Raw genomic sequence first — 18828 nt, forward strand, 5'->3', positions numbered from 1 at the left:
AAGATACAAAGTTAACCCGTGATTCATATGCCTTAAGCCTAGGTAGTTAGTGAAGTGAAAGTGAAGTCGCTTAGTCATGTCCAACTCTTAGCGACCCCATGGACTGCACCTACCAGGCTCCTCCATCCATGGGATTTTCCAGGCAAGAGTATTGGAGTGGGGTGCCATTGCCTTCTCTGCTAGGTAGTTAACAGTGGACAATTATCAATAGGCCTGTGGTCATACCCAAAAAGCGTAATAGTAGTTATGATTCTATTCAGTTACACAGATAATTAGGGTATTCTTTTAGGCAACAGAGAGTCTAGGTACGAGCCCTGGGGCTCTTCCATCCAGTGGGCCTGGTTTTCCAGTTGGTATATCATTTCCATAGATACTGGGCATATAGCTCAAAGTCCACAATCCGGCCCAAGATGGAGTCCTGCTTTCAAGATGGAGCCTGTTCTGTCTGTTTCCTCCTTCATTCCCTTTTCTTGATGCTCTTAACTCATATGAGCATCATTCATAGGGATATATTGCGCTCTGACTCTCCGACCTCCAATTTGGGAGAACGACATCAACCTTTGGGTTACAAAGTTCATAGTACATTGTAAAATAAAGAGTTCACAAGGCAGAACTATCAAGGCAACTATAACAATGGTAAATATAGTTTTCCACCAATCACCCTTCATCCAAGATAGGACCGAAGTCCAAAAAGGAAGATTATCATCAGACATAACTTTTAACTGACCTTTCATGTCATCTAGGGTGGCTGATACATAGCCAGATAAATCAGGAATGTATGGACAACATTCAACTTTAACTATAGCACCAGTCCCTCTCTGTACTGAAACTATGGTTAGTCTCAAGATGATACCAGCAAGTCCTTGTAGCAGCAGTTGATTGTAGAGCTTCATCTCTTCTTCTTCTTTAAGATGCTCTTGGGTTCATGGGGATCAGTGGGGTCCTTCTGTGTAGTCCACTGGGTGTCCTCTGGGTCTGCATGGTATGCTCTCTTCACGCTCGTGTGATAGATCCAGGGAGTGACACCTGCAACTTTAACTGCCGTAGGGGTGGTTAGAACAACAGTATATGGACCCTTCCAATGTGCCGCCAAGGAGTCGTGTTTCCAGTACTTGACCACACCTGATCCCCAAGCACAAATTCGTGAATCTGTTCCCCAAGGGGGAATGGCACCCTTTCTTGTATAAACTTCATTACCTGATTTATTACCTTACCCAGTTGTTCCATCTGCTGTGAAATCCCATCTTCTCTTACCTGAGGCAAATTTGTTGACACCTGTTTTATTATGGGAGGGGGCCTCCCATATACAGTTTTGTCTCAAGATGATACCAGCAAGTTCTTGTAGCAGCAGTTGATTGTAGAGCTTCATCTCTTCTTCTTTAAGATGCTCTTAAAGAAGAGACGAGCCATGGGACTGTGGGGTCATCGTGAGTCTGAGCAGAGCCGTCAGAAACAAGTCCACCCAGGAACAGTCAGTCTCTGAGATCCACTTGGAGAGTGTCTCTTTAAGTGTCCGGTTGGTTCCTTCTACCATCCCAGAACTCTGGGGCCTATATGCTGTATGTAATTTCCACTTGATGTTTACAGTTTTGCTTACTTGTTATACTAAATCAGCTATGAAAGCTGGGCCATTGTCCGATCCAATGCTGGTAGGAAATCCAAATCTGGGAACTATCTCCCTAAGCAGGCACCAGGCTACTTTTGATGCTCTTTCAGTCTGGGTAGGAAAAGCTTCTACCCATCCCGAGAACGTACATACTACGACCAGCAGGTAATGGTAGTATTGGTGAGGTTTCTTTTCAGTGAAGTCCACTTCCAGGTGTTCAAACGGCAGCATGCCTTTTACCTGAATCCTTGGAGGTTTCTGTCTGTGCCAAGAGGCAGCATTGACCTGTGAGCAGGCAATGCAGTTCTGAGAGTTTGTCCTGTATAGGGAAGAGAGGCAAGGAACCAAGAAATATTTTCGAATTAGCTCTTCCAGTTTATCATGGCCTAGATGGGTCGCTTGGTTTGTTTGGCTTACCAGAGTGGGTGCCAGCTCCTCTGGTACCAATAATTTGCCACTTGGCAATTCCCACCATCCCTTTTCAGTCTTGATGGCCCCTTCTGCTTTGGCTAGTTGGTTTTGGGCTTCAGTGTATTTTGGAGAGTCTAGCGTTAGCTCAGTTATCTCCGCCAAAATGGAAGCTTTAATAGGGATTTCACTTGTCACAAGCCCTCGGCTGCTTGTTTAGCGGTCTTATCTGCCAGTCTGTTCCCTGAGCCCGGGGGGTATCCTCTTTTTGACGTCCTCAGCAGTGTATGACTGCAACCCTTTCTGGTTCCCAGGCAGCATCTAATAGGGCCTTGATTTCTTCCTTATTTTTAATATCTTTTTCACTGGCTGTCAAAGGCCTCTCTCCTTATACAGAGCCCTGTAATGTGGCAAAAGCATACCTGGAGTCTGTGTAAATGTTTGTCTTCTTATCTTTTGACAGCTGGAGGGCCTGGATTAGAGCATATAGTTCGGCCTATTGAGTGGACCAGTGTGATGGCAGAGAGCTAGCCTCAACGATGGTTTCTTCCATGACTACTGCCTATCCCGACAGTCATTGTCCTTGTTTCACCAGGCTGGTGCTGTTGGTGTACAGGACCAAATCTGGATCCGGGATTGGCTGGTCTCTCAAGTCAGGTCTGCTGGCATATTTCCTTGCAATCATGTGAGGGCCCACCTTCTCCCACAAGAAAGAGAGTAGCCAGATTCAGGGCCTGACAAAGCTCAGTAGTAACATGGGGGTTCTCACATAACAGTCCCTGGTATTGAGTAATCCGGGATGTTGACAGCCATTCATGGGGGTCCCCTTGCAGGAGAATGTTGACCTCATGTGGGACTTTTACGAACAAATCTTGGCCCAAAGTCAGCTTGGTTGCCTCCCGGACCAGTAAGACAACTGCAGCAACTGCACATAAGCATCCCAGCCACCCAGTGGCAACATTGTCCAGCTGATTAGAGAAAAGTCACTGGTCTGTCCCATGTCCCCATAGTCTGGGACAACACTCCCATAGCCACCTTGTCCTTTTCAGTCACATAAAGAGTAAATGGCTTAGCAAGGTCTGGCAGGCCCAAGGCAGGTGCTGACATAATTGTACTGGGTTTGAGTTCTATTACCAGTGGGACTTGTTTTGCAAGCCTGGGGTGGGTTGTCTTCTGCCCAGACCCCAGGGAATTGTTGAGTTAACTGTCTCTCTTGACTGTTTAGCCTGTCCCGTGTCCCTTCCGGGAGATCGTGCAACCTCCATTCATCTTGAGGGGTTACTGAGAGGAAGAGTAGATAGGTGGTTGAGCCCACTCGAACAGTGGGTCTTTTGTGGGGGGTAAGGTCACTTGTACCCCCAATTTAGACAGCAAGTCTCTTCCTAACAAAGGTACTGGGCATTCAGGGATGTATAAAAATTCATGAGTCACTGGGTGTCCCCCCATCTGACATTTTCAGGGTAGGCTGGAGACACAAAGGCTGCATTTACCACCATCTGAGACCCAGCAGCCTCTGGCTGGGTCCATTGGCATATTAAGTCTATAGGCCTCTCACAGTCTTTCGCAGAACTCAGAGGGTGATTCGCTTTCCCTTTGAATCACTTTGGAGGGTTTTGTGATACTCATAGCTTTTTAGGCCCCCTTCTTGACACCTTGTAAAATAGTCACCCAATATCTCTCCAGGTGGCCCCTCCCTTCCTCTCTGTTACAGTCCCAACTGGGCCTCTTATCAGGGGTGGCTAGTTCTGCCCACCACTGCGGGTTTGTGGTACCCTCAGGTACCATTTCTCGTAACCATTTTCTGGCCTCAGTTAGGATCCTGTGTCTGTCCTCAGTGCTGAAAAGGGAGACTAGTAGTTGGATTATGTCATCCTATGTAGGGTGGTGGGTTCGAAAAATAGTCTCCATTAGCCTAATCATGGCTTGTGGCTCCCCCACGCTACGGTGGGGTGTGTCTCTGCCAGTTTAATATATCGGTAGAGGAAAATGGCTGGTAATAATAGGCTACAGGGGGCGGATGGCAGTGCCCCATGCGTCCTGAACTGGAGGCTATTGTAGCTCTCTGAGGGGCATCTGTAGGCATCCCCCTGTTCCTTGGCAGAGCATAGCTTCTGTCTAATTGCTGTGTTTTCTTCCCCCTTCCCATCAGTACTTACTGGGAGAGGTGGATACAATCTAGGAGGTTCAGCTGAGGTGGAATTCTGGGGGCATTGACCAGAGGTCTCTATTGCTGGGATTGGAGCCTGCCGAAATGGCGGCTCTATGAACTCTGGGAGAGCTGGTGGAAGAGCAGTGGCTGCTGCAGGAACTTCACCTGGCCCTGGATTGGTCAGTAAGGCGGCCTCTGGACCTGGTGGAACACTGGGAGGCAGGCACGTCATTATCCAGTATGTGGGAGGAGTCAGGTCATCCCTGTCCAAATCCTGTTGAATTTCCTTTTTTATCATCAGTCAATTTTTGTGCCATTAATATTTTTCCCTTTCCCTTCTGGATACAGAACCTTGTCCAAGTAGGAGGGTCTTGAGCTAACCCTAACCATGAGTCAATATATGGATATTGATCCAGGTGTCCTGGCTCTCCTGTGACTACTGTATAGACTGCTTCCACTATTTTAAAGTTCATGGTGTTCTCTGGTGGCCATTCTACTCCCATAGGGGGCCATTCGACCTCACAGAGTATGTGGAGGCAGTTAGGCTTCATCTTCACCCCATAGTCTCCTCAAAATCCCTTCTTTAAATTTTTAATCATGCACTCCAATACAGTTGCCTTAGATTCACTTCCCCCCATCTTGCTACCTTCTCGGACCTTCTTCTACTTTTCCTTTTCGTCTGTCTACAAAGTTCTCAGTACCCTATGTACTTCTGATATTTCCACTCAATGACACTTAAATTGCCATTCTGCCTCCTTCCTATTTGAGGTGAGAAGAGCCTTACCTGCCAGATCCCAGAGGGAGAAGGGGGATTGGCTTGTCTTCACCTGCCGGTCAGCACAGCCAAACCAGAACACCACGTGATCCAAGACTGTTTCTCCCTTAACTTTTAAAGTCCATTCTGCCTTGGTGGGCTTGATCAGGTGTGGATGAAAATACAGATGGGTTAAATATCCCACGTCCCAGGCCATCTCCGGAAAAGCCAATTTGTACTCACTTATGTATCCCCTTCCTTCTAGCATGACAGTTCTGAGGGGGTCAAGAATTTCTAGCAGATGGGACACCTCCTTGGGAAGGGCAGAATCAGTTCAGTTCAATCACTCAGTCGTGTCCGACTCTTTGTGACCCCATGAATTGCAGCATGCCAGGCCTCCCTGTCCATCACCAACTCCAAGAGTTCACTCAAGCTCATGTCCATCAAGTCGGTGATGCCATCCAGCCATCTCATCCTCTGTCATCCCCTTCTCCTCCTGCCCTCAATCCCTTCCAGCATCAGGGTCTTTTCCAAGGAGTCAACTCTTCACATGAGGTGGCCAAAGTACTGGAGTTTCAGCTTTAGCATCATTCTTTCCAAAGAACACCCAGATCTGATCTCCTTTAGAATGCACTGGCTGGATCTCCTTGCAGTCCAAGGAATTCTCAAGAGTCTTCTCCAACACCACAGTTCAAAAGCATCAGTTCTTCGGCGCTCAGCTTTCTTCACAGTCCATCTTTTAAATCCATACATGACCACTGGAAAAACCATAGCCTTGACTAGATGGACCTTTGTTGGCAAAGTATTGCCTCTGCTTTTGAATATGCTATCTAGGTTGGTCATAACTTTCCTTCCAAGGAGTAAGTGTCTTTTAATTTCATGGCTGCAATCACCATCTGCAGTGATTTTGGAGCCCTCCAAAATAAAGTCTGACGCTGTTTCCACTGTTTCCCCATCTATTTCCCATGAAGTGAGGGCAGAATACAAGCACACAAAAACCAAGTTTCTTCTCCTAAAAATCCCCTGGCAATTGCTTGGTAATAATTTTCCTCAAGACGGCATGGACACCACCTCCTAAATGACCTTCACAAATTTCCTTCCTAAGCCCTAACACATTCGTCAACCTGTGTACCAAGAAATCGTTGCCACCTACCTATTCTAGGCTCCATCTGTGCTCCTTCTAATCCCTCCCAGGTGGGTGATCAGGCCCCCTTTTCCACCCTACCGGGTGGGCTCCTCCTCACCTGAGCACTCAGTTCCCCTGCTGCCGTCCACTACCTGCTAACATGAAAGGTCCGGGCATTGAGAAGCAGAATCCTTCCAGAAGGGCGAGGCGCCTTCCCCCCTCTAGAAGATTCGAGCCGCAAGGCCTTGGAGTAGTCCCAAATGGGACTTGTCTCCTCAAAGTGAGGGGTTTCCCGGCCCATGCACCAAATGTTGTAGCCATGTGTCCTGGGAAACAAACTCACTCAGAAGGACAATGCAGATAGTGGAGTGCAGTTTATTATACTGGTGGGCCCAAGGCAGAGTCTCCTCTTAGCCAAGGACCCTGCCAGTTTTTCTGAAAACCTTCTATACCCTAAGTGTACGTGCCCAAACCCACTTCCCCCAATTCCCTGAAAGTAGTCTGAACAAAGGAAAAGAAAGATACAATCAAAGTTAACCCATGATTCATATGCCTTAAGCCTAGGTAGTTAACAGTGGACAATTATCAATAGGCCTGTGGTCATACCCCAAAAAGCACAATAGAAGTTATGATTCTATTCGGTTACACAGATAATTAGGGTATTCTTTTAGGCAACAGAGAGTCTAGGTACGAGCCCTGGGGCTCTTCCGTCCAGTGGGCCTGGTTTTCCAGTTGGTATATCGTTTCCATAGATACTGGGCATATAGCTCAAAGTCCACAATCCGGCCCAAGATGGAGTCCTGCTTTCAAGATGGAGCCTGTTCTGTTTCCTCCTTCAATTCAACAAATATTTGTGACTTACTGTGTGCCAGGTGTTGGGAATAGGCCAAGTAGAACTCACACAAAATTGTGAGGTTGTGTTGTTTTTGGTCTTTCAACCACACCCCCCCTCCCCCCACCCATGCCTTTATCATCTACTGCTTTTCTTCTCTCCACTGGTTCATTTATGGGAGTCCCCAACATTGGTCATTCAAAATTGGATATTTTGCTCTCACCTTTCATACTAATGGTGGAATTTCAGGAATTTGGAGAGAAAAAGAAAAATTTTTTTTCTGGCTTCTTCAAGTCATACCACACAGATTGTGGCTATCTTTGAACGCTCCAACTCTAAAGTCAGATTAATAGTTTGCCTCCAAGGCAGTTATGACTTCTAAAGAAAATAGTTTCATGAATGAGACCATATGCAAGCTGAAGTTGTTGACTCAGCACCCCCTCAGCAGGGGCAGAGGCTCCGCCCAACAGCTCCTTCTCCTTCCCTGCAGACCAAAGGGCATCAAATGATAGGGAATGCAAGAGAGAGAGAGCGGCTGTGGTGGGGGGAGGGGGGGGGCGGGGGGGGCGCGGGTGGTGGGGGGGCGGGTGGGGGGGGGCCGGGGGGAGCCTCTGTCCTTATCTGTTGTGTATGTAGTAGGTTGCCAAACTTGCCAGTTTGGTTGCAAGCCACACAGCAGTGGACAAGATCAGAGGAGCTTCACGACCCTGATGCTTCACCATAGTTATTTTAGTGTACGGGGTTTTGGTAATAGTATTGAAGATTTTGGTGCCAGAATTTCCATTTTTGTTTCCCCAGTCATTATTGACCTCCAAACTTTAGTAAATTGTATCTTTGCTTTTGTACAGTAAGAAGTTCTGTCTAGACATTTTATTCTACTTTTTGAGTTCTTTTTACCTATCTTCAGCCTTTTCCCCAGGAAAAAAGGGGGTTAAAACCCCCAAATTTCTATCTCCAGCCAGGAATTGTTCCTGTACATCCAACTCCTGACCTGCTATCTTCATTTGTGCACCTAATGGACATTTCAAACTGAACAGTCTGCTGACTTTCACCCTTCTTCCCTACCTTCTCTACCTACCTGCTTCACCATCTTAATGAACAGCAATTTCATCTTTCCATTTGCTTAGATCCAAGATCACAGAGTCATCCGTGGCTTCTCTTCTTTCTTACACACCCTGCATTCAGTTCTTCAGAAAACTCTGTTGGCTCCATCTTTAAACTGTATCCAGAACTGAACAACTTCTCATTACTTATTTCATGACCATGCTGGCCTCTGCTGCCACCATCTTCCACACAAATTATTTTAGCCTCCTTATCTTTCTCCTTACTTATACCCTCACTCCTCTGCAGCCATTTCTCAGCAGAAGTTCATGTACATGGAATCCTAGAACATGTACATTTTTGCATCTGGCTTCCTTCACTCAGCATACTTTTGAGATGCATCCTAGCTGTTAGGTATATCAGAAGTTCACTCCTTTTTAATTAATGAGTATTGTTCCACTGTGTGCATATACCCTGGTTTGTCTATCTGTTCACCTGTGGATGGGTATTTGGATTGTTTGTGAATAAAGCCATCATGGACATTTAATGTAGAAATCTTTGTGTGGACATATATTTTCCCTTCATTTAGATAAATACTTAGAGGTGGAATCTCTGGGTCATATGGTATAGGTATGTTTAACTTCATAAGAAAGTGCCAAAGTATTTCCCAAAGTAGCCATACCACTTTACATTCCTACCAGCAGTATGTGAAACTCTGTGATATTGTCAGCAACTTATAATGCTAGCCATTTTATGGCAGGTGTGTAAGTGGCAGCTCATTGTGGTTTTATATTATGTTTCTCTGATATCTAATGATACTGAACTTTTTTATATGCTCATTATCCATCATTATGTCTTCTTTTGTGAAGAGCCCATTCAAATCTTTATTTCTTTATTTTTGTTTTTTGTCTTATTAGTAGTAAGAGCTTTTAAAAAAATACAAGTTCTCCCTGCAAGTTCTTTGTCAGATTTTTGAATGTTTTCTCCCAGTCTTTGTTTTGCCTTTTCATTCTCTTAATGCTGTTTTTTTGGGAGCAAACATTTTTAAATTGGATGAAGTCTAACATTAATTTTTTCTTTTTTGTTTTGACCTCTTTATTTACTATTTACAAAATCTTACCTTTGGGAAATCTTGTAAGTGCTATAAGCCTCAGTTCCTGCTTCTATAAAATGGGAAGGATAACACTCTTTCTTTCTTAAGGTTGTGGGGACTAGGTAAGAAACTCATGGTAAATATCAAATACATGTGAATGATTGTTCTGAGATATTAGAATATATAGTGTGATGGGCTATAGTAGACTATTCCTCCATCTTAACCCAGGATTCTTTAGGTATTCCTTACAATAGGGCATCTCCCGACAGGTATAAGGTAATGAAATCAGCAATGGCATTCTCTGGCTGTTGTTTCAGGGTAGCCCATCGTCCCACCTCAACCAATCAGAACTGAGGGGAAGGATTTCTTTCCTAGGTGAAAGGTCTCCTAAGCCCACACTGGAGAACAGTGTAGCCCTTAGCAAAATTTTACTATTGCTCCCTTTTTAAATGGAGAAGGAAATGGCAACCCACTCCAGTACTCTTGCCTGGAAAATCCCATGGACAGAGGAGCCTGGTAAGCTACAGTCCATGGGGTCACAAAGAGTCAGACATGATTGATTGACTTCACTTTTTCTTTCCTTTAAAAAAAAAAATTCCTTGAAAATAATTAGAAGTCTCAAGGACCCACAGGCTTTAATTGAGTCATGGAGCCACAAATCTTGTGGTTAAAACCTGATTAATGATTTTCACTAGTATGTGGGTAACTGGAAAGTGAAATCTATGAAAAAATATTAAGAAGGCAGTGAAGAAGGCAGTGAAGATGGAACAATTATGTAGGGATTAATGGCAAGGTGATTGACTCATCCCAGTTTTCCCAGGACTTTTCCAGTTTTTGCACTGGAAGTTCTATATCCTTGGAAAGCCCTCAATCCTAGGCAAACTTAAAGGTATATAAAAGGGAATTCCTTGGCAGGCCAGTGGTTAGGACTCTGAACTTTCACTGCTGAGATCTGAGTTCCATCCCTGGTATGGGAACTAAGATCCTGAAAACTGTAGTGTGGCCAAAACAAACAAAAAAAAAAGTGAAGAGAAAGGTGTGGTAGAAAGAAAATATGAAAGGACACAGGAGTTCTTGCCTGGACTTTTGCTGTGCTTTAGCTGGGTAATCATAGCGGTTGCTCAACTTCTTTGTGTCAGTTTTACACAAACACTGACCTGGGTAAAAACATTTATTTGTAGTTGTTATATTGAATCTACCTGTTGTTGTCACCTTCTACTTACCTGTATTTCTCACATTGCTTTTGCCTGTTCATCATTTCTTTCCTTAGAGTGGTAGGCCATCAGCAGTCATCAGAATGTCCCCTAAATACAAAAAGGAAAAATTCCTAGGTCCAGAAAAATAAGGAGAAATGACTTAGTGCCAGTAAGAGAAGAATGTCAAAGTTTAAAACCTGGCTGTTAGGTCTAGTAAGTTGTGGCAGAAGTACTGTCTTCTCTAGTGCCAGTAAGAGAAGAATGTCAAAGTCCAGAACCTGGCTGTTAGGTCTGGTGAGATGACAGAAGTATTGTCTTCTTCTTTTTTTTTTAATTTAAATTTATTTATTTTAATTGGAGGTTAATTACTTTACAATATTGTGTTGGTTTTGCCATACATCAACATGAATCCGCCATGGGTATACACGTGTTCCCCATCCTGAACCCCTCTCCCACCTCCCTCCCCATACCCTCCCTCTGGTTCATCCCAGTGCATCAGCTTCAAGCATCCTGTATCCTGCACTGAACCTGGACTGGCGATTCATTTCTTATATGATATTATACATGTTTCAATGTCATTCTCCCAAATCATCCCACTCTCTCCCTATCCCTCAGAGTCCAAAAGACTGTTCTACACATCTGTGTCTCTTTTGCTGTCTCCCATACAGGGTTATTGTTACCATCTTTCTAAATTCCATATATATGTGTGAGTATACTGTATTGGTGTTTTTCTTTCTGGCTTACTTCACTCTGTATAATAGGCTCCAGTTTCATCCACCTTATTAGAACTGATTCAAATGTATTCTTTTTAATGGCTGAGTAATACTCCATTGTGTATATATACCACAGCTTTCTTATCCATTCATCTGCTGATGGACATCTAGGTTGCTTCTATGTCCTGGCTATTATAAACAGTGCTGCGATGAACATTGGGGTACACATGTCCCTTTCAATTCTGGTTTCCTCGGTGTGTATGCCCAGCAGTGGGATTGCTGGGTCATAAGGCAGTTCTATTTCCAGTTTTTTAAGGAATCTCCACACTGTTCACCATAGTGGCTGTACTAGTTTGCATTCCCACCAACAGTGTAAGAGGGTTCCCTTTTCTCCACACCTTCTCCAGCATTTATTGCTTGTAGACTTTTGGATCGCAGCCATTCTGACTGGCGTGAAATGGTACCTCATTGTGGTTTTGATTTGCATTTCTCTGATAATGAGTGATGTTGAGCATCTTTTCATGTGTTTGTTAGCCATCTGTACGTCTTCCTTGGAGAAATGTCTATTTAGTTCTTTGGCCCATTTTTTGATTGGGTCATTTATTTTTCTGGAGTTGAGCTGTAGGAGTTGCTTGTGTATTTTTGAAATTAGTTGTTTGTCAGTTGCTTCATTTGCTATTATTTTCTCCCATTCTGAAGGCTGTCTTTTCACCTTGCTTATTGTTTCCTTTGTTGTGCAAAAGCTTTTAAGTTTAACTAGGTCCCATTTGTTTATTTTTGCTTTTATTTCCAGTATTCTGGGAGGTGGGTCATAGAGGATCCTGCTGTAATGTATGTCAGAGAGTGTTTTGCCTATGTTCTCCTCTAGGAGTTTTATAGTTTCTGGTCTTACATTTAGATCTTTAATCCATTTTGAGTTGATTTTTGTGTATGGTCTTAGAAAGTGTTCTAGTTTCATTGTTTTACAAGTGGTTGACCAGTTTTCCCAGCACCACTTGTTAAAGAGATTGTCTTTAATCCATTGTATATTCTTGCCTCCTTTGTCAAAGATAAGGTGTCCATATGTGCATGGATTTATCTCTGGGATTTCTATCTTGTTCCATTGATCTATGTTTCTGTCTTTGTGCCAGTACCATACTGTCTTGATGACTGTGGCTTTGTAGTAGAGCCTGAAGTCAGGTAGATTGATTCCTCCAGTTCCATTCTTCTTTAAAGATTGCTTTGGATATTCAAGGTTTTTTGTATTTCCATACAAATTGTGAAATTATTTGTTTTAGCTCTGTGAAAAATACCATTGGTAGCTTGATAGGGATTGCATTGAATCTATAGATTGCTTTGGGTAGTATACTCATTTTCACTATATTGATTCTTCCTATCCACGAACATGGTATATTTCTCCATCTATTAGTGTCCTCTTTCATTTTCTGTGGAAAATTCTTCAAGAGATGGGAATACCAGACCACCTGATCTGCCTCTTGAGAAATTTGTATGCAGGTCAGGAAGCAACAGTTAGAACTGGACATGGAACAACAGACTGGTTCCAAATAGGAAAAGGAGTATGTCAAGGCTGTATATTGTCACCCTGCTTATTTAACTTCTATGCAGAGTACATCATGAGAAACGCTGGACTGGAAGAAACACAAGCTGGAATCAAGATTGCCAAGAGAAATATCACTCACCTCAGATATGCAGACGACACCACCCTTATGGCAGAAAGTGAAGAGGAACTAAAAAGCCTCTTGATGAAAGTGAAAGTGGAGAGTGAAAAAGTTGGCTTAAAGCTCAACATTCAGATAACAAAGATCATGGCATCCGGTCCCACCACTTCATGGGAAATAGATGGGGAAACAGTGTCAGACTTTATTTTTCTGGGCTCTAAAATCACTACAGATGGTGACTGCAGCCATGAAATTAAAAGACGCTTACTCCTTGGAAGGAAAGTTATGAGCAACCTAGATAGCATATTCATTACTTTGCCAACAAAGGTTCGTCTAGTCAAGGCTATGGTTTTTCCTGTGGTCATGTATGGATGTGAGAGTCGGACTGTGAAGAAGGCTGAGCGCCGAAGAATTGATGCTTTTGGACTGTGGTGTTGGAGAAGACTCTTGAGAGTCCCTTGGACTGCAAGGAGATCCAACCAGTCCATTCTGAAGGAGATCAGTCCTGGTATTTCTTTGGAAGGAATGATGCTAAAGCTGAAACTCCAGTACTTTGGCCACCTCATGCAAAGAGTTGACTCATTGGAAAAGACTCTGATGCTGGGAGGGATTGGGGGCAGAAGGAGAAGGGGATGGCAGAGGATGAGATGGCTGGATGGCATCACTGACTCGATGGACGTGAGTCTGAGTGAACTCCGGGAGTTGGTGATGGACAGGGAGGTCTGGCATGCTGTGATTCATGGGGTCGCAAAGAGTCGGACATGACTGAATGACTGATTTGATCTGATCTTGATTTCTTTCACCAGTGTTTTATAGTTTTCTATATATAGGTCTTTAGTTTCTTTAGGTAGATATATTCCTAAGTATTTTATTCTTTTCGTTGCAATGGTGAACGGAATTGTTTCCTTAATTTCTCTTTCTATTTTCTCATTATTAGTGTATAAGTTTGCAAGGGATTTCTGTGTGTTGATTTTATATCCTGCAACTTTAGTATATTCATTGATTAGTTCTAGTAATTTTCTGGTGGAGTCTTTAGGGTTTTCCATGTAGAGGATCATGTCATCTGCAAACAGTGAGAGTTTTACTTCTTCTTTTCCAACTTGGATTCCTTTTATTTCTTTTTCTGCTCTGATTGCTGTGGCCAAAACTTCCAAAACTATGTTGAATAGTAGTGGTGAATGTGGGCACCCTTGTCTTGTTCCTGACTTTAGGGGAAATGCTTTCAATTTTTCACCATTAAGGATAATGTTTGCTGTTGGTTTGTCATATATAGCTTTTATTAGGTTAAGGTATGTTCCTTCTATTCCTGCTTTCTGGAGAGTTGTTTTTTTTTTTTTTTTTATCATAAATGGATGTTGAATTTTGTCAAAGGCTTTCTCTGCATCTATTGAGATAATCATATGGCTTTTATTTTTCAATTTGTTAATGTGGTGTATTACATTGATTGATTTGCAGATATTGAAGAATCCTTGCATCCCTGGGATAAAGCCCACTTGGTCATGGTATATGATCTTTTTAATGTGTTGTTGGATTCTGATTGCTAGAATTTTGTTAAGGATTTTTGCATCTATGTTCATCGGTGATATTGGCCTGTACTTTTCTTTTTTTGTGTGGCATCTTTGTCAGGTTTTGGTATTAGGGTGATGGTGGCCTCATAGAATGATTTTGGAAGTTTACCTTCCTCTGCAATTTTCTGGAAGAGTTTGGGTAGGATAGGTGTTAGCTCTTCCCTAAATTTTTGGTAGAATTCAGCTGTGAAGCCCTCTGGACCTGGCCTTTTGTTTGCTGGAAGATTTCTGATTATAGTTTCAATTTCTGTGCTTGTGATGGGTCTGTTAAGATTTTGTATTTCTTCCTGGTTCAGTTTGGTGAAGTTGTACTTTTCTAAGAATTTGTCCATTTCTTCCACGTCGTCCATTTTATTGGCATATAATTGCTGATAGTAGTCTCTTATGATCCTTTGTATTTCTGTGTTGTCTGTTGTGATCTCTCCATTTTCATTTCTAATTTTATTGATTTGATTTTTCTCCCTTTGTTTCTTGATAAGTCTGGCTAATGGTTTGTCAATTTTATTTATCCTTTCAAAGAACCAGCTTTCGGCTTTGTTGATTTTTGCTATGGTCTTTTTTGTTTCTTTTGCATTTATTTCTGCCCTAATTTTTAAGATTTCTTTCCTTCTACTAACCCTGGGATTCTTCATTTCTTCCTTTTCTAGTTGCTTTAGGTGTAGAGTTAGGTTATTTATTTGACTTTTTTCTTGTTTCTTGAGGTATGCCTGTATTGCTATGAACTTTCCCCTTAGCACTGCTTTTACAGTGTCCCACAGGTTTTGGGTTGTTGTGTTTTCATTTTCATTCGTTTCTATGCATATTTTGATTTCTTTTTTGATTTCTTCTGTGATTTGTTGTGATTTGTGTGAACAACAGCAGCAAGTTGTTCAGCCTCCATATTTTGGAATTTTTAATAGTTTTTCTCCTGTAATTGAGATCTAATCTTACTGCATTGTTGTCAGAAAAAATGCTTAGAATGATTTCAATTTTTTTGAATTTACCAAGGATAGAGTTATGGCCCAGGATGTGATCTATCCTGGAGAAGGTTCCGTGTGCACTTGAGGAAAAGGTGAAATTCATTGTTTTGGGGTGGAATGTCCTATAGATATCAATTAGGTCTAACTGGTCTATTGTATCATTTAAAGTTTTTGTTTCCTTGTTGATTTTCTATTTAGTTGATCTATCCATAGGTGTGAGTGGGGTATTAAAGTCTCCCACTATTATTGTGTTATTGTTAATTTCCCCTTTCATACTTGTTAGCATTTGTCTTACATATTGTGGTGCTCCTATGTTGGGTGCATATATATTTATAATTGTTATATCTTCTTCTTGGATTGATCCTTTGATCATTATGTAGTGTCCTTCTTTGTCTTTTTTCACAGCCTTTGTTTTAAAGTCTATTTTATCTGATATGAGTATTGCTACTCCTGCTTTCTTTTGGTCTTTATTTGCATGGAATATCTTTTTCCAGCCCTTCACTTTCAGTCTATATGTGTCCCCTGTTTTGAAGTGGGTTTCTTGTAGACAACATATATAGGGATCTTGTTTTTGTATCCATTCAGCCAGTCTTTGTCTTTTAGTTGGGGCATTCAACCCATTTACGTTTAAGGTAATTATTGATAAATATGATCCCGTTGCCATTTACTTTATTGTTTTGGGTTCGAGTTTATACACCCTTTTTGTGTTTCCTGTCTAGAGAATATCCTTTAGCATTTGTTGGAGAGCTGGTTTGGTGGTGCTGAATTCTCTCAGCTTTTGCTTGTCTGTAAAGCTTTTGATTTCTCCTCCATATTTGAATGAGATCCTTGCTGGGTACAGTAATCTGGGCTGTAGGTTATTTTCTTTCATCACTTTAAGTATGTCTTGCCATTCCCTCCTGGCCTGAAGAGTTTTTATTGAAAGATCAGCTATTATCCTTATGGGAATCCCCTTGTGTGTTATTTGTTGTTTTTCCCTTGCTGCTTTTAATATTTGTTCTTTGTGTTTCATCTTTGTTAATTTGATTAATATGTGTCTTGGGGTGTTTCGCCTTGGGTTTATCCTGTTTGGGACTCTCTGGTTTTCTTGGACTTGGGTGATTATTTCCTTCCCCATTTTAGGGAAGTTTTCAACTATTATCTCCTCAAGTATTTTGTCACGGTCCTTCTTTTTGTCTTCTTCTTCTGGGAATCCTATGATTCAAATGTTGGGGCATTTAATATTGTCCTGGGGGTCTCTGAGATTGTCCTCATTTCTTTTAATTCGTTTTTCTTTTTTCCTCTATGATTCATTTATTTCTACCATTCTATCTTCTGCTTCACTAATCCTATCTTCTGCCTCTGTTATTCTACTATTTGTTGCCTCCAGAGTGTTTTTGATCTCATTTACTGCATTATTCATTATATATTGACTCTTTTTTATTTCTTCTAGATCCTTGTTAAACCTTTCTTGCATCTTCTCAGTCCTTGTCTCTAGGCTATTTATCTGCGATTCCATTTTGATTTCAAGATTTTGGATCATTTTCACTATCATTATTCAGAATTCTTTATCAGGTAGATTACCTATCTCTTCTTCTTTTGTTTGGTTTGGTGGGCATTTATCCTGTCCCTTTACCTGCTGGGATTCCTCTGTCTCTTCATCTTGTTTATATTGCTAAGTTTGGGGCGGCCTTTCTGTATTCTGTCAGTTTGTGGAGTTCTCTTTATTGTGGAGTTTCCTTGCTGTGGGTGGGGTTGTACGGGTGGCTTGTCAAGGTTTCTTGGTTAGGGAAGCTTGTGTCAGTGTTCTGGTGGGTGGAGCTGGATTTCTTCTCTCTGGAGTGCAATGAAGTGTCCAGTGATGAGTTATGAGATGTCAATGGGTTTGGAGTAACTTTGAGCAGCCTGTATATTGAAGCTCAGGGCTGTGTTCCTGTGTTGCTAGAGAATTTGCATGGTATATCTTGCTCTGGAACTTGTTGGCCCTTGGGTGGTGCTTGGTTTCAGTGTAGGTATGGAGGCATTTGATGAGCTCCTGTTGATTAATGTTCCCTGGAGTCAGGAATTCTCTGGTGTTCTCAGGATTTGGACTTAAGCCTCCTGCTTCTGGTTTTAAGTCTTATTTTTACAGTAGTCTCAAGACTTCTCCTTCTATACAGCACCATTGATAAAACATCTAGGTTAAAGATGAAAAGTTTCTCCACAGTGAGGGACACCCAGAGAGGTTCACAGAGTTACATGGAGAAGAGAAGAGAAGAGAGAGGAGGGAGTTAGAGGTGATCTGAATGAGACGAGGTGGAATCAAAAGAGGAGAGAGCAAGCTAGCCAGTAATCACTTCCTTATGTGCGCTCCACAGTCTGGACTGCTCAGAGATGTTCACGGAGTTATACAGAGAAGAGAAGAGGGAGGAAGGAGACAGAAGTGGCCAGGAGGATAAAAGGGGGGAATCAAAAGGAGAGAGACAGATCCAGCCAGTAATCAGTTCCCTAAGTGTTCTCCACCATCTGGAACACACAGAGATTCACAGAGTTGGGTAGAGAAGAGAAGAGGGAGGGAGTAGACAGAGGCGACCTGGTGGAGAAAAAGGAGAGTCCAAAGGGGGAGAGAGCAGTCAAGCCAGTAATTGAGATCGCAAGTAAAAATGGGTACTGAAGATTGGGTTCTTAAAGGTACAAAATGGATAACAAATACCAAAAAGCAAAGATTAAAAATCTAGAGTAGAGGTTGGATTTTCAAAAATACAATATTAAAGAAAAGAATAAAAAAAATAAAAACAAAGTCACAAAAATTATAAAATATATATGTATATGAAGTTTGCTTTAAAAAATAGGGTCTTTTTTTTTTTGCAAAGTAATAGTAGGTTATAAAAATGACAATTAAAGGAGTAATAGAAGACTTAAAAATTAAAATTAAAAAAAAATTTAAAAAATGATCGTAAAAATAGTGAAAATATATCTAGGACTTTCTTTGGTGGTGTTGTGGGCAGTTCATTTTCGGATAGTTCCTTGGTCCGGCTTATATTTCTCAAGATCTATAGGCTCCTTCCTATGTAGTTGGTACTAACTACAGGGTTTTAATCTATTGTGCCTGTCACTTCCAAGGCGGTTCCCTCTGTTTTAGCTTCTTCTGTTTGCTGGTCTCTTCAGTGTCTGATTTCCGCCCTAACACAAGGGGGGCGGTGGTAGACACTTTTTTTAGGCTCACTTGTTCAGTCGCACTGTGGGGAGGGAGGGGGGGCTGCAAACAAGTAACACTGGTGTGTGCTTGCAGTGTCTCAGCCACACTGGGCCTGCCCCCACTCACAGCGTGTGTGCATTCCCTGCCCACACTGCTCAGGCTCTAGGTTGCTGTGCCAGGAACCATCCAAGGCTGGCCCTGGACTGCATGTACCTCCCAGGTCTAAGCCACTCAGGTTCAGGCACTCAGGAAGTCCTCAGAGGCGCAGACTCGGCTGGGCCTGCGTTTTGTGCCCTTCCCAGGTCTGAGCAGCTCAAGTGATGAGGTGTTTGGTGAGCGTGGTCGCTGAGACTTATCTCCTCCCCTGTCCCTGCCACTCGGTTTTCTGGGTGTACAACCGGCGCACCTTCTCAGGGGGATGTTGACTGTCCAGAACCCTAAGAAGTCTTAGTTAGCAAAGAAGCCTGCTTGCAGTTTGGTAGATAATGTCTCTCTGGGGCTGCAATTGCCCCCTTCCAGCTCTGGCTGCCTGTCACTGGAGGGGGATGGTCTGCAGCCGGCTAGTTCT

At 42.5% G+C, this 18828-nt stretch overlaps 1 long non-coding RNA gene across 1 annotated transcript in view; it reads left to right on the forward strand.

The window, feature by feature from the left end:
* LOC113901222 overlaps window positions 1–18828 on the forward strand; it is a 217906-nt gene that overhangs the window by 2058 nt on the left and 197020 nt on the right. The window lies entirely within an intron of this gene.

Source organism: Bos indicus x Bos taurus, chromosome 11 (assembly GCF_003369695.1).
Source record: "Bos indicus x Bos taurus breed Angus x Brahman F1 hybrid chromosome 11, Bos_hybrid_MaternalHap_v2.0, whole genome shotgun sequence".
In the NCBI taxonomy this organism is placed as follows: domain Eukaryota; kingdom Metazoa; phylum Chordata; class Mammalia; order Artiodactyla; family Bovidae; genus Bos; species Bos indicus x Bos taurus.